General features: G+C 38.9%; 1 protein-coding gene and 1 pseudogene across 2 annotated transcripts in view; one reads left to right on the forward strand and one right to left on the reverse strand.

Annotated features, from left to right (window-relative positions):
- KPNA3 (karyopherin subunit alpha 3) overlaps positions 1–17,568 on the reverse strand; it is a 97,857-nt gene that overhangs the window by 59,016 nt on the left and 21,273 nt on the right. The gene's annotated exons all lie outside the window — the stretch shown is intronic.
- On the forward strand, positions 4,642–5,296 carry LOC109566963 (deoxyribonuclease TATDN1 pseudogene; annotated as a pseudogene).

Raw genomic sequence — 17,568 nt, forward strand, 5'->3', positions numbered from 1 at the left:
TAATACCCCACTCACACCTATGGATAGATCAACTAAACAGAAAATTAACAAGGAAACACAAACTTTAAACGATACAATAGACCAGTTAGACCTAATTGATATCTATAGGACATTTCATCCCAAAACAATGAATTTCACCTTTTTCTCAAGCGCACATGGAACCTTCTCCAGGATAGATCACATCCTGGGCCATAAAGCTAGCCTTGGTAAATTCAAAAAAATAGAAATCATTCCAAGCATCTTTTCTGACCATAATGCAGTAAGATTAGATCTCAATTACAGGAGAAAAACTATTAAAAATTCCAACATATGGAGGCTGAACAACACGCTGCTGAATAACCAACAAATCACAGAAGAAATCAAAAAAGAAATCAAAATTTGCATAGAAACGAATGAAAATGAAAACACAACAACCCAAAACCTGTGGGACACAGTAAAAGCAGTCCTAAGGGGAAAGTTCATAGCAATACAGGCACACCTCAAGAAACAAGAAAAAAGTCAAATAAATAACCTAACTCTACACCTAAAGCAACTAGAAAAGGAAGAAATGAAGAACCCCAGGGTTAGTAGAAGGAAAGAAATCTTAAAAATTAGAGCAGAAATAAATGCAAAAGAAACAAAAGAGACCATAGCAAAAATCAACAAAGCCAAAAGCTGGTTCTTTGAAAGGATAAATAAAATTGACAAACCATTAGCAAGACTCATCAAGAAACAAAGGGAGAAAAATCAAATCAATAAAATTAGAAACAAAAATGGAGAGATCACAACAGACAACACAGAAATACAAAGGATCATCAGAGACTATTATCAACAATTATATGCCAATAAAATGGACAACGAGGAAGAAATGGACAAATTCTTAGAAAAGTACAACTTTCCAAAACTCGACCAGGAAGAAATAGAAAACCTTAACAGACCCATCACAAGCACGGAAATTGAAACTGTAATCAAAAATCTTCCAGCAAACAAAAGCCCAGGTCCAGACGGCTTCACAGCTGAATTCTACCAAAAATTTAGAGAAGAGCTAACACCTATCCTGCTCAAACTCTTCCAGAAAATTGCAGAGGAAGGTAAACTTCCAAACTCATTCTATGAGGCCACCATCACCCTAATACCAAAACCTGACAAAGATCCCACAAAAAAAGAAAACTACAGGCCAATATCACTGATGAACATAGATGCAAAAATCCTAAACAAAATTCTAGCAATCAGAATCCAACAACACATTAAAAAGATCATACACCATGACCAAGTGGGCTTTATCCCAGGGATGCAAGGATTCTTCAATATCCGCAAATCAATCAATGTAATACACCACATTAACAAATTGAAAAATAAAAACCATATGATTATCTCAATAGATGCAGAGAAAGCCTTTGACAAAATTCAACATCCATTTATGATAAAAACTCTCCAGAAAGCAGGAATAGAAGGAACATACCTCAACATAATAAAAGCTATATATGACAAACCCACAGCGAACATTATCCTCAATGGTGAAAAATTGAAAGCATTTCCTCTAAAGTCAGGAACAAGACAAGGGTGCCCACTTTCACCATTACTATTCAACATAGTTTTGGAAGTTTTGGCCACAGCAATCAGAGCAGAAAAAGAAATAAAAGGAATCCAAATTGGAAAAGAAGAAGTAAAACTCTCACTATTTGCAGATGACATGATCCTCTACATAGAAAACCCTGAAGACTCCACCAGAAAATTACTAGAACTAATCAATGATTATAGTAAAGTTGCAGGATATAAAATCAACACACAGAAATCCCTTGCATTCCTATACACTAATAATGAGAAAACAGAAAGAGAAATTAAGGAAACAATTCCATTCACCATTGCAATGGAAAGAATAAAATACTTAGGAATATATCTACCTAAAGAAACTAAAGACCTATATAAAAAAAAAAATTAAAAAAAAAAAAAAAAACTAGATTTTTGTGATGGCTGCACAACTGAACAATTTACTAAAAATCAAACTTTATACTAACAGTAAGTAAATTATACTGGATATAAACCATACTAACATAAACCTGTTTTTAAAATCCTCTGCAATACAGGTATTTATATACTTGCTCCTTCTAAATACAGTAATTGAAGCAAATGTATAAATTTTATTTGGGGAGGAGGTAGGGGACTACGTAACGATATAAAATTGACCTGTCAAGTAGTGATAAAACTAGAAAAAAATAGCTCTGGGACAATAATAACTAAATTTGCCACCAACTGAGTCATCCATGTTTCAAGGTATTCATGACAAAGCTGACTTCTGAAAAGCAATAGAAGCCCCAGAGCGGTGAAATTAGTATCTTCAATGAGCTGAAGGAACATTAACTTCAATCTCAGAATTCTTACAAAGAAGGAACTATAGAATTCAAATACACCACTTTACAATTAACAAATTAATGGATCTAGGCAGTGATCATCAACGGTTGCTAATATCAGGAAATGAAATAATCCAGCACTGTTGTTTGTGGTTCAGTCGCTAACTCGGGTTCAACACTTTTGTGACCCCATGGAATGCAGCACACCAGGCTTTCCTGCCCTTCACTATGCATCACCTAATAAAAATTATGAGCTTCCCTGCAGGAAAAAGGTAGCTCAGTCGGTAAAGAATGTGCCTGCAGTGCAAGAGACCTGGGTTCGATTCCTAGGTTGGGAAGATCCAGTGGAGAAGGAAATGACCACCCACTCCAGTACTCCTGCCTGGAAAATCCCATGGACGGAGGAGCCTTGAGTGCTGCAGTCCACAGGGTTACAAGAGTCCAACAAGACTAAGCGAATAAACCACCACCACCACCACCTGGTGGCTCAGTGGTAAAGAACCCACCTGCCAGTGCAGGAGAAGCAGGTTTAATCCCTGGGTCAGCAAGATGCACTGGAGGAAGAAATAGCAACCCACTCCAGTGTTCTTCCTGGGAAATCCCAAGGACAGAGGAGCCTGGCGGGCTGCAGTCCATGGGGTTGGACATGACTTAGTAACTAAAGAACAACAACAATAAAAATTATGTATTATCCAAGAAAGTGAAAAGCCAACCCGTGGAATGAGACAGAAGATTTGCAAATTATATATCTGATAAGGGACATGTATCTAGAAAAAATAAGTAAGTGTTAGTCGCTCAGTTGTGCCCGACTCTTTGGGACCCCATGGAATGTAGCCCTCCAGGCTCCTCTGTCCATGATTTTCCAGGCAAGGACACTGGAGTGGGTTGCCATTTCCTTCTCCAGGGGATCTTCCCAACCCAGGGATTGAAACCGGGTTTCCTGCACTCAGGCAGATTCTTTACCGACTGAGCTACAAGGGAAGCCCAGAAAAGGCCCATACAATTCAATAATAAAACAACACAATTTTAAAGTAAGCAAAGAATCTGAATAAACAATTCTCCAAAGAAGATAAACAAATGGCCAATAAGCACAGGAAAAGATGTTCAACATAATTAGCTATCAGAGAAATAGAAAACAAAATCACGAGATACTCATTAAAATGGATAAAATAAAGAAGACAGATAAGTACTGGTGAGAATGTGGAGAAATCAGAACTCTGGCATTCTGCTGGTGGGATTGCACAATAGTCTGAAAAACAGTCTGGGAGTTCCTCAAAAATTTAAATACTGAATCACCACATGATTTAGCAACTGTACTCCTAGTATATACCCAAGAGATATGGAAACAGAGCCTGCACAAAAACTTGTACCAGAATGTTCACAGCAACTCAATCCACAATAGCCACAATGTGGAAGTCACTTAGACGCCCCACCAAATGGATACATATAATGTGGTATACCCATACAATGGAAAATCATTCAGCAATAAAAAGGAATGAATTACTAACATATACTAAAAACATGAATGAACCTTGAAAACATTATGCTGAATGAAATAAGTCAGTCACAAAAGACCACATACTATATGATTCCATTTATATAAATGTCCTGAATAGGCAAATCTATGGAGATGGAAAGCGGATTCGTTGAAGGGGGGTGGAGAATGGAGAAAGACTCCTAAAGGTCATATTATTTCTTTCTGTGGTAATGAAAATATTCTGAAATTGGGTATGGAGATGGCTGTACAACTTTTAGTACGAATATGCTAAAAGCCACTGAGCAGATGTGAAAATGTATGTGAATTTTATCTCAAGATCTTTCTTTTGCAGTATATAATACCACATACAAATCAATCTTTGCAAAGAGATTAATTAATAAATAAAACATACCAAGCCTTTACATTTAACAACCAATTTACAGGAAATGAAAAGAACAGAAGGACATACTAAACATCAAGAAGTTGCAACCATGTCGAGGAGAACCTGGGGCTGCAGTCATGAGTCATTTCAAATTTGTGGATATTGGTATCAACTTGACAGATCCTACGTTCAGAGGAATTTATAGGGTGGTTCAAAAGCATCAAGATGACTTAAAGGACGGAAAAGAGAGAGCTGTTCAGATTGGTGTTAAAAAGTTTATGATTACAGGTGGAAATCTATAAGACAGTAAAGATGCACTGCATTTGGCATAAACAAATGATATGTTTTTCGGCACCGTTGGGTGTCATCCTACAAGATGTGATGAATTCGAAAAGAATGACCCTGATCATTACCTGATGGAGTTGCTGAATCTTGCTAAAGCAACAGGGAAAGTTGTAGCCATAGGGGAATGTGGACTTGATTTTGACCGACTACAGTTTTGATCCAAAGATACTCAGCTCAAGTATTTTGAAAAACAGTTTGAACTGTCAGAACAAACGAAATTACCCATGTTTCTCCATTGTCGGAACTCACATGCTGAATTTTTGGATATAATGAGAAGAAACAGAGATCGGTGTGTAGGTGGAGTGGTGCATTCATTTGAAGGTACCAAGGAAGCAGCAGCTGCTTTGATGGACTTGGGTCTCTATATAGGGTTTAATGGTTGCTCACTGAAAACTGAGGCTGATTTGGAAGTTATAAATCAATACCTAGTGAAAAATTAATGATTGAGACTGATGCACCTTGGTGTGGAGTCAAAAGTACACATGCTGGATCAAAATATATAAAAACTTCATTTCCTACCAAAAAGAAGTGGGAAAACGGGCACTGTTTGAAAGACAGAAATGAACCCTGCCACATAATTCAAATACTGGAGATAAAGTCAGCAGTAAGAGATGAAGATCCACTGGAACTAGCCAATACACTATATCACAACACTATTAAAATAGTTTTTCCTGATATGTACTTGATATGTGTCTCCCATTTTCCCACCATGTATATAAAATATCATGATAAAACTTAAGTTTCAATAAAAAAAAAAAAGAAGTTGCAACAAGCAAAATTCAGGATAAACAACTCCATTTCTCAAACAACAACAAGGCAAAGGGGGAGGGGTGGTGGCTTGAGAAATGGAGCAGGAACCTACAGATTGGAGATTTAAGAGACATGTCAACCAATCACAGAACATAGAACTTATATGAATACTGATCCAAACAAACTATAATGTAGTCATGTACAGATGTGAGAAAGTTGGACTATAAAGAAGGCTTGAGTGCTGAAGAACTGATACTTTCAAACTGTGGTGCTGGAGAAGACTCTTGACAGTCCCGTGGACAGTAAGTAGATCAAAATGGTCAATCTTAAAGGAAATCAACCTTGAATATTCATTGGAAGGACTGATGCTGAAGCTGAAGCTCCAATACTTTGACCACCTGATGCAAACAGCCAACCCGCTGGAAAAGACGTTGATGCTGGGAAAGATTGAGGATAGGAGCAGAAGCAGGCAACAGAGGATGAGATGGTTGGATGGCATTACTGACTCAATGGACATGAGTTTGAGCGAACTCAGGGAGATAGTGAAGAACAGGGAAGCCTGGAGAGCGGCAGTCCCTGAGCTAACAGAGAGTCAGACACGACTTAGCAACTGAACAACAACACTACACACACTAGAATGTGTGCCTGTATGCCACATAAAATACCGCTGGGGACGTGTGAACACTGGACATTTACACCAAGCTACTTCTATTAATGATGTTTAGCTGTAATTTTACAATATTTTAACTTTTCAAGATATAAAAGTATATACAGATTAAAGCAGAAAATAAATTCACCAAAAGAAGAGATCCCTCAAATAAACCCAAACATACATGGAGACTTTGATATGATAGAGATGGTATTGCAGACTACTAGTAAAAAAAAAGACAGGCCATTTAATAAATGGTCCTGAGCCAAATAATTATCCATTTGAGGGAAAAAAAAGAAACTGGATACCTACTATATCACCATACAGAAAAATCAATTCCAGATGGTTTGAAAATTTATAAAATCAACACTTTAAGTTTTTAAAGAAAAATACCTTTACAGTCCCTGGGTGGAGAAAAGTTTAAGTAGAACACAAAAATGTTAAAATCAAAAGAATAACTCCATTAAAATTTAGTATTTCTGGTCTTTGAAAGATGTCACACAGAAAGTGCAAAGAGAAGCCAAGCTGGAAAGAAACCTGGAGCATGAATCAGATCAGATCAGATCAGATCAGTTGCTCAGTCGTGTCCAACTCTTTGCGACCCCATGAATCGCAGCATGCCAGGCCTCCCTGTCCATCACCAACTCCCAGAGTTCACCCAGACTCACGTCCATCGAGTCAGTGATGCCATCCAGCCATCTCATCCTCTGTCGTCCCCTTCTCCTCCTGCCCCCAATCCCTCCCAGCATCAGGGTCTTTTCCAATGAGTCAACTCTTCGCATGAGGTGGCCAAAACATTAGTAGGTATTATATCACCAAGTGTTCATAAAGATGTAGAGCAACTGGTGAGTTGGTACAATCATTTTGGGGAGAAAATTTGGCATTTTTAAAATATGGTAAAGATGAAAATACTAAAGTACACAACAATTCTATTTCAAGGTATAAATCCTACAGAAGCTCTTGCATATACTCATCATGAGATAAATGTAAGTGGTTTCTGGTATCATTGGTTTATAATAATAGCAAGAAACAAAAATACTGAATGCAACTCAAATGTTCATTAAAAGGAAAATAAATGAATTGTGAGGCAATCATTACTCAGCAATGAGGATGAATGAACTACAGCTACACAAATGAATCTAGAACTGTTAACGTTACATGAACAAAACAACTAAAAATTTTTTATTTTCCACATTATACAGTATGAATATTTCATATTATAAAAAAAACAAGCAAAAGTAAATACTATGTTATTTCAGGATACAGACATGTACGATAATCAGGAAAAGCAAAGTAATGAATTACACACATTTATGACAGTGGATTACTTTTTATATATGTTTGTATATGTGTGTATATATACGGAATGAAATACATGCTCTGGCTCTGGAGTCACACATGCACTTTCATTACAACACAGAGGCCCAAAGTCTAGGGTACAAGTCCCTCAGCCCAGTCACGGGCAGTACAGTGACAGAAGAATTAGACAAGAATGTCACTGCTTAGACTGTGGATTTACTTCTGATAGAAAGCTAGGGATGTGATCAGAGAGATAGCTTCTGTTTCCAGTTCTTAAACTTAGTATTGGATTCACAGATATTTGTTTTATTATTTCTTCAAAACATATCTACATTATCTATTTTTGTATATCAAATGTTACACAATTTTTTAAAATGTTTAAAGGAAAGAAAATAGCACTAATGATATACAACCAAGCATTGTGAGCTGTCAACAGCTGTGATCCACGGACATTTTGCTTCCATTTCACTTGTGACCAGTAGAATCAACATATCAAACTGCAATCACAGAGCATGAAAGTGAAAAGTGAAAGTAAAGTCACTCAGTCACGTCCGACTCTTTGCAACCCCATGGACTGTAGCCTACCAGGCTCCTCTGTCCATGGGATTTTTCAGGCAAGAGTTCTGGAGTGGGTTGCCATTTCCTTCTCCAGCGGATCTTCCTGACCCAGGGATTGAACCCAGGTCTCCCATATTGTAGCCAGATGCTTTACCGTCTAAGCCACCAGGGACTATCTAATGCTAATAAATCCGCATCAGATTTCAATCCTCAGAATGTGATCCAGAAAACACTGACAATCTCAGTATCATTTAAGGCTAATTCAAATTCTAATTTACCTTCTGATACGATGCTCTGCTCTGGGTTAGTAGCTCTCAAATTTTTAGCCTCCAGTAAAATAAACTAGCTTTGTTAAAACACAAACTGGGACTTCCTTGGTGGTCCAGTGGTTGGGAATCTGCCTGCCTATGCAGGAGACAGGGGTTCGATCCTGCTCTGGGAAGATCCCACATGCCTTGGGGTAACTAAGCCCCTGCACCACAACTCCTGAGCCCTCAGGCCCCGGAGCCCGTGCTCTGCAACAGAGAAGCCTCCGCAATCAGAAGCCTCCACATGGCAACTAGACAGCAGCCCCCGCTCACCGCCCTGAGCGCCACAATGAGGACTCAGTGAGGCCAGAAACAAACACCAACACACTGCTGGGCTCTGCTCCCAGGTTTCTCGAGCAGCAGGGCTGGGTAAGGGTTAGGGATTTGTTTCCAACAAGATCCCAGATGATACTGATGCTGATGCTGCTGGAACCACACTCTTAACCACTGCTCTTGCTTAATTCTCTCAGAAAATAACGAACAAAATTATCACTAAATTAGAAAGCATCTATATCATACCAAACAATTTTCCTCTAAGGTTTCATGTAAGTTATTCAACACACACTGAATACATATTATACAAATGACATTGGAGCACTACCCTATAACTGCACAGCACAGTGTTAGAAACACCTGCTCTGGAGTCAGTGGTCCAGGTTTAAATTCAGGCTCCCCCATGCAAACTGGATGATATTTTCGAAATGTTACTGGCCTCTCCATCTTAGCTTCTTTATCTATAAAATGATGATAACAATGCCTCATAGGATTACATCGACAAATAAGTTCATGTTAAAAGTTTGCATAATGGGGACAGTGCCTGGCACAGAGAGCCCGCAAGAACATTAGCTACCGTCATTATTAACGATGTCCCCATGTCCCACATGTGTCAGTCAGTCTCATCTACCTGCACACACTTCAAGACCACTGCTTCCGCGGAGCTGTGGAGAAGAACTTACACCATGTACCACGCCACTCTGTGTCCATTTTCATGTCACCAGTGCCCTTATAATCAGCAAAGACGAGAAGCTGGTTTAGTGTTCCTCTCCAAACCAAGTCCTGACCACATTCCTGGTATCTTCAACAACCCTTCTAACAGCCTGTTCCTGGGGCTCACCAGTTCTTCTTTTTCCTAAGTTTCCAGCAATCCTTTCATCAAGAACCAACCACAGATCTGCCAGTCAAATTAGGATAAATTTTGGATGCTTTACACTTCATTCATAAACTCTGGAATATTCAACATTTTAATATGAAATGGGTAGACTTCCCCTTAAACACTATGTACACTGACCTCTAATTTGAAGAATCTCTGACCCTGGCAGCAAAACACTCCACAGATCCAATTAAGGTACTAGACAACTTCCCGTTAATTAGTCACTGGACAGACTGACCTAGATCCACAAAAATTACTTAGACCCTCAGCCCTTGATTTTCCCCCACTTTATTAACCCCTTCCTGTTTTGCTTCCTTCTTACACAGTCCTCATTCTTCAACACTTCTGCCCCCTGAATTTCTATCCTCTTGCCCCGCTAAAAAGCTAACTTTGATTCACTTCAAGTCTTACTCCAAAAGCCAGGCTAGTAAGCGCTGAAAGAGAAAAAAAAAAAAAAAAAAAACCTCAGCCTCCAATATGGGCATTATCAATTCCAGGTCTCTAATCTCAGTTAAACTCCCAACGCTTGCTGTTTGGATAGTTTTCCAGCCTTCCTTAGGTAGTTTTGCACAAAAAAGCTACTATCCACAAGACCCCTTTTCCATATTCTCCTTCCTCTCTGAAGAAAACCAGGCTCTCTATTTATTAAGAAAACAGGAACCATGAGATGGTAGCAATTCTCTCAACTTCCTATCATGCACTGCACCTCCAAATCTCAATTCCATCCCCAATCAACTGCATCCTTGAACATTCTTGTTTCATCCTATCACAACCACAGTGTCTTTCTTCATCAGTTACCCCCTTGTCCATTTTTCCAAGCTCTATTTCTCATCATCATGAGTTTGTTCAAGTCTCTCTCATCTTATTTGAAAAAAAAAAAAAAGCTCTTCCTGAATCTACATTTTCTTTTGACAACTGTCTTTCTTTAGCCAAAATTCTTGAAGGAACAGTATACAGTGTTTTCCACTTCTTCACTCCATTCACTTAGCCAGCTTCCAAAAAAATGTCACTAACACTGCTTTTGCGAACATCATCAGCAATCTTCTATTCGTGAAACAAGTCCGTCTGTGGCGCCTCTGCAGGAGACACTGTTACCCATCCATTCCTACTCCCTCGACTTCCGTGCCGTCCTCCTCCACGGCCTCCTCCCCTTGTCCCTCTACGGAGTTCTCCCTGTAGGCTCTGTCTACAACCTTGCAGGCCATTCATCTACTTCCTCTACAAACCCCTTCTAGAATATTACATTCCATGGCTTCAATTACCAACTTTATATTATTAACTCTGAATCATCTGGGTTTGTTTATTGATGAACTCTGAAGCATGTATGGTGTGTAACTTTTCAGCAAGGTTATGAACATTTGTATTAGGAAACATCCAGTTAATCTTTTTGGGAAAGTGTTTTTGTCCGGTGTTTAAAACAGCACAGTATATTGTTCTGCCTGCCTGCATACAGTCTAGGTTCCACAGTGGAACCACTGTTCCTCTGGTGGTGGTGGTTACAACAACATTGAGATATCATTCACACGCCCATAACTGAGCCATTTAAAGTGTACAAATTCAACAGTTTTTAGTACAATCAGAGTTGTGCAACCATCACCAAAATCAAATTTAGAGCATTTTCTTGTTTAAAAAAAATCTTTGCCACACCACATGGCCTGCAGGACCTTAGGTACCTGATCAGGGATCAAACCCAGGCCCTCTGTAGTGGAAGCACAGAGTTTTAATTAATGCACCACCAGGGAAGTCCCTAGAATATTCTCATCATTACAAAAAGAAACCTTATTTCCTTTAGCAGTCACCTCCTGATTCTACACAACTCTCACCTCAGTCCTTTGCAACATTAACCTATTTCTGCCTCTAAAGATTTGTCTCTTCTGGAATATAAATGGTCATATAAATGGAATTATACAGTATATGCTTTTTTTCTGGTGGGTGGTTTCTCCAGTTGGCATGTTTTCAAGGTTTATTTATGTTGTTTCCCTTTATCAGTACTTCTTTCCTTTTGTTGCTGAGTAACATTCCACTATAAGGATATATTCCATATTTTATTTATCCACTCACCAGCTGATGAGACACTTGGATTATTTCTACCCCCTCCAGTATTCTGGCCTGGAGAATTCCATGGACTGTACAGTCCATGGGATTGCAAAGAGTCGGACACAACTGAACGAGTTTCACAGTCACTACTTTTTTACTATTACAGGTAAGTTTTGTGGAGAAACATGTCTTTATTTCTTTGAAGTATAAAACTAGGAATGGACTTGCCGGATCATACTGTAACTCAATGTTCAACCTTTGCTGCTGCTGCTGCTAAGTCGTTTCAGTCGTGTCCAACTCTGTGCAACCCCATAGACGGCAGCCCACCAGGCTTCCCCGTCCCTGGGATTCTCCAGGCAAGAACACTGGAGTGGGTTGCCATTTCCTTCTCCGATGCATGAAAGTGAAAAGTCAAAGTGAAGTCGCTCAGTCGTGTCCGACTCTTAGCGACCCCATGGACTGCAGCCTACCAGGCTCCTCCGTCCATGGGATTTTCCAGGCAAAAGTACTGGAGTGGGGTGCCATTGCCTTCTCCGGTTCAACCTTTAGAGGCTGCCAAACTGTTTTCTACGGCAGTTATAAGAGACAGTGTTAGTCACTCAGTCATGTCCAACTCTTTGTGACCACATGGACTGTAGCCCGCCAGGCTCCTCTGTCCATGGACTTTTCCAAGCAAGAATACTGGAGTACGTAGCCATTCCCTTCACCAGAGGATCTTCCTTAAACAAGGTTTGAACCCTCATCTCCTGCATTACAGGCAGATTCTTTATCATCTGAGCCACCAGGGAAGCCCAATTTGCAATCCCAACAGTGATGAGGGTTTCCATTTCACCACATTCTCAACTACATTTGTTATAATCTGCTTTTATTATTTTAGACATCCTAGTGGGTTTCATGAAGTGGCATCTCACTGTGACCAATGATGTTTAGCATCTTTTTACTTACTGGCCACACTTCCTTTGGAGAAATGTCTATTCCAGTCTATTGTCTACTTTTGAATTGGGCTGGTCTTTTATTATTGAGTTTTAAGAGTGCTTTATATATTCTTGATATAAGTCCCTTATCAGAGAGGATTTGCAAATACTTTCTTTCCTTCTGTGGGCTTGTTTTCATTCTTGATGATCTCCCTTAAAGCATAAATATTTAATTTTAATGAAGTTCAGTTTATTTTTTATGTGGTTGCTTGTTCTTTTGATGTTGTCATCAAGAAACTAATGCCCAATCTAAGATCACAAAGATTTACACCTACCTTTTTTCTCCTGAAGTTTTTTTAATATGTTAGTTCTTACATAAAGGTCTTTGATCCACCTAAGAGTGTGAGGCAGAGGCCTAACTTCATTCCTTGATTTGAGGATATCCAGCTCAGCTGTCCCAATATTTTTTGTTGAAAAGACCATTTCCCCCTGTTGAACAGCACTGGCACCCTTGTTGAAAACCCATTTACTGTAAATGTAAGTTTATTGCTGGAGTCTAAATTATATTCCATTGATCTGTATGTTTTTCCTTATACCAGTACCACAGTCTTAATTAATGAACCAGTACTCTGATTGATCAACTGTTAAAACAGTACTACTAATCATATGTGAAGACCTCATTTCAAGCATAATCCCCCGAGAAAACATCAGATTAGTTTAAAATAACATTAAAAACTATTCTCATCATCTGATGACAGTTTATATGCACAACTAAATTTTTTTTAAGCAGCTACCCATGAGAAATGAATAAAATGTACGACGGGGGCAGGGAGGGAATACCTGAAAGGAGGCTTATTTTCACAGAAGGAAAGGTGGCCAACAGACAGTAAATTTCGATGTCAGACTTGAGTAATTCCTTCAACTATAGTTCCCGTTAGCCATCATCCTTTAAATAAACAATTGTGTTAGGAAATAAACAGATTTTGGTATATTCTGCAAGTCCAATAACCCTGGGAAATGAAGCAGCTTAAAACTTTAATTCCAGATCTCTCTCCTGAGCTGAGCGTCTTTCTGGATCACTTCAGCAAACACCCCACAAATTCCTTAGCATATTCAGAGCAGAGTTCATCATTTTGCTCACTGATCTTGCTTCATCTACTGTTTTTACCTTATCTGTAAACGACAGTACTCTTTTAAAAGTGGGATATTAAAACTACTTCAAAAAGTGGTTCTGAGAATTAAATGAGATAAACATTAACAGAAGAACCTGGCACAGTTTGTATCACTAAGCAAGCAGTCATGTATGTCCTCTTTCCCTTTTCTATAGGTTGTAATAAGCATTTCCAATTTTAAATCCTGTCACTTCTGTCCACTGAGTACCTAATGTCACTGATTCTTTTTTTCCTCTTTCATTTCTAGCTACATTAAGTCCTTTTCAAGTATGCCTGATCTACTCTGGTAATATCTTGGGTTTTTTCCCCTAATGCTTCTGATTCTTTCTTATATGATTCATTCATTTAAAAATATTTATTTTATAGTCTTTCTCTGATACCTCTATTACTGAATTTCTTAGGAGATTTAAGACTATTTTTGGTATCTGCACATTACCAGTAATAGATTTATTTCCTCATCCCAATTTTGGAATAAAAGGACTTCCCTGTTTCTTTCCTGTCTAGAGGGAGTGCTCAAAATTGGAAATATTTCATCTTTCTATAATAGTAATTAAAAACAAACTACTTAGAATTTAAATACCAGCACATAAAATTATCTTCATGGTGAAAGGCCATTAATAGCTCCTTACACGTATGCTGGAAAAGAACAACTTCCAGGCTGAATGTAGGCTGGCTCCCTAGCTGCAGAGAAACCATAAATTCTGATATATATTTTATCCCACCAAAAGACAATAGTCCAGCTTAAAAGAGTGCTGGTATGGTCTGTTCTTTAATCTTTTCTTATTCTTTAAATGGCTAACCAGTACTGTTATATAGCCAAAGACACATTATTGAAGTTTACTAGGCGGAGAAGGACATGGCAACCCACTCCAGTGTTCTTGCCTGGAGAATCCCAGGGACGGAGGAGCCTGGTGGGCTGCCGTCTATAGGCTCGCACAGAGTCGGACACGACTGAAGCAACTTAGCAGCAGCAGGCGGAGGAACTGAGTAAGAAGACTGGGAAGGTGGCGAATCTTTCTCAAGATCCCTAAACTACCCTCCAGACACCAGGTATCTTCTACTTCACTATCAAGAAACAAAACAAGCAACAAGTAACTGTACTCTGAAAGTCTGCAGCACCAAAACTATCCCTTTGCTACCATATCTTAGTCCCTTTCACTGATAAGAAAGTTGGGACCCCAATTTCTCCTCTTTAATAAGGGGGGTGTATTTCAAGTCACACTAGCCCCCAAAATCTACACTTCTATCCTGAATGCAACTGCTCCAGGCAGTCACAACTAGGGCGTAACACCTAGGACTGGGTGTCCAGATGCCTGCTTTCTTCCAGGCTGTAAGTTCAGAATTTTCCTTTCTGCTTCCTTCTCCCTTTTCTGCCTCTTACTAGAAAGGAGCTCTGGACTTCCTCTCAAGGCTGTCCCTACCATAAGCAAATCTGCCCAACTTCCCTTCCTGAGAAGTACCTGTCCTGCTGAGAGGAGTATAGTTTTCTCAGAAATAGGTCCAATACCTACTATGTTTACCAGAAGAAAAGCACATGGAGGTATACTGTAATTTGGTCACATTTATTTAAAGTGTGGCCATGCCCACAAACATCAAATCTTCACTTAATGCCATCATGTTCATAAATACAAAGCTGAGAATTAGGGCCCCCTAATCACTGCATGGAACTAATATCTGGTTTACTAGAAGATTCTGTCTGCACTGGTACCTAATATCATTTATCTAGAATGTGTTCTTATTACCAAACTATTCTAGCTGTTTTCACAAAAGCAAAACTATATACCAGAGAACTCTTTACCAGAAGAGGAATAGTAAGTAATCTAAAACAGTGCTTCCCAGCCTCCTTCACATAATGGCACGTACACCCCCGCGCACGTGCACGCACACACACAAAACATATTTGTGAAGCAGTGAGATTAAGGGACAAGCCACAAGGGCTCCACCACCCAGACCCCTAGCTGGCACCCCTAGGACAACACAACAGACCAGAAACACTGAGAGAACAGACCACCATGCTGACACTCGGGGCCACTGCAACAAACTAGAGGGAGGGTCACAGGTACACTGTCATCAAGAAATCAGCTTAATTAAAAAAAAAAACTCTTTCTGCTAAACATATATCTAACCTACACATCTTGTGCAAACCAGGAAACATTCATGTCATCTCCACTATGAAGTTCTGTCAAATCTTTTAAGGCCAGCGTTCACCTGTCCCTCCTGTGTACCCAAACCACCTTCACTTTTATTAAACAATCAAAATCTTATAGTTACCAACAGCTGTATTTATTTCTTAGATTAAATTGCCCTTGAAGGCAGAGAACTTGTTTCATCCAGTTTTACTTCCCTCTACTCCGTAATACCAAAAAAAAAGCATGGCTTCCATGGTGGTCCAGTGGTTAAGAATCCACCTACCAATGCAGGAGACACGGGTTAGATCCCTGGTCCAGGAAGATCCCACATGCCTAGAAGCAACTAAGCCTGTGCATCGTAATGACTGAGCTGGTGCCCTAAAGCCGATGTTCTGTGACGGGAAGCCCTGGGCAGCAACTGGGGAGTAGGCCCTGCTTGCCAAAACTAGAGAAAGCCTGAGTACAGCCATAAATAAATAAATCTTTCTTAGAACTGCTTTTAAAAGGTAGTTTGAATAACCATCCCCTGGAGAAGGGAAAGGCTACCCACTCCAGTATTCTGGCCTGGAGAATTCCAAGGACTGAGTGACTTTCACTTCACTTCACTTTGAATAACTAACATTAAATTTGAACTTGTGTTGAGTCATATTCACTGACAATGTTGTTTGCACTACCATAATCAGTGTATGCTCCAGGTACTTTCTCCTTCTGTATTCCAAAATTTGATTAATTTAGCTCAACACTCAATTATCCCACTTTCCCAAAGTTTCAAAGGGTACACAAAAATGTTAGTTTGCATGAGCCCTACAATCATAAAACTTAGAAAACAGAAGAAAATTCCCATTTACTATAGAACTCTTAACATCCAAGTATCAACTCTTTAATTCCAATCAAAAACAATGTTCCCAGAATTCAGCACAATACTGAAAATACTGCTGCTACCAGCCACAGACCATAACAGTAACTTTAAATTGTGTGTGGAGATTAGGAAGCATTTTAAATTGTCACTCATACCAAAGGATTTGGGGCAGTGAGAATTTATTCTCATACAAGAATGAATTTTCATTTTATTATTAAATAGTATGAGAGCCTTAATATTTAGAATCATGATTTAGGTTTCATCTTCTCCTTTAAAATGTATTTAATTTTTAATAGTAAGTAGAATATACTTACTAACAAGTGAATAATTAACTACTAATACAAATTAGTACACAAATTAATATCACACAGCACCATTCCCAAAATATTCTACTTATGTTTTAAAACACCAGTTGCTAGTTATTAAAAATTTATTTTTGCAAAGTTTAAAAAGAAAAAAGGTCTCAATAAATACTCCTAATTATACATTATTCCAAAACTAAGATATACATACACATGACACTCATGGAACTAGATTCAAGTTAACAAAATTAGTTCAATTTCCAAGAAGATACCACAGTCCATGTACAGCACAGTCCATGGCTCTCTGCTACACACATCATGCAGTATCTACATCTAGGCTGTTTCCCATCTACGAATGCATCTGTACTGTCTATGTACAGACCAGCACTTAGCCAACATGACCATCCTTTTCAGGCTACCTACTTTTCTCCTGCACATCTGAATTTTTGAGAGGAACTTATAGAGGAACCTAATTATTTCAATGCCTGTCCAGCTACCTTCCTCCATACTCTGTTCAGCTTTCTATCTCGGTCTCTCTGCTGCTATCCTAACTAAAGAAAAATGACAACAGTGTCAACCCGAATATCCTCTGGAAACACTGCAAAGATGTTTGGAAAACTGAATCTTTCCCTCTGCAATTCTGAGATAGGGAATGCAAAGAGCGAGCATACACTATTCCAACAAAGAAAGGGGCCATAACCCAAGTTCACGCTGTCCCACTTGACTCTGTGATTTAATGCTTCTATATTTAATAAGAAAATGTGTGTGTGTGTTTGCAGTCAAGGAATAATAAATCAGAATACATCAAAGGCTATTTCAGAGACACAAAGTGTTTCAACATCTTTCATATGATGTATAGATGCATTGGAGTCATTTTCATTTTAAAAAAATATTCACTATTAAAATA

The sequence above is a fragment of the Bos indicus genome, chromosome 12 (genome assembly GCF_029378745.1).
Source record: "Bos indicus isolate NIAB-ARS_2022 breed Sahiwal x Tharparkar chromosome 12, NIAB-ARS_B.indTharparkar_mat_pri_1.0, whole genome shotgun sequence".
Classification (NCBI taxonomy): Eukaryota; Metazoa; Chordata; class Mammalia; order Artiodactyla; family Bovidae; genus Bos; species Bos indicus.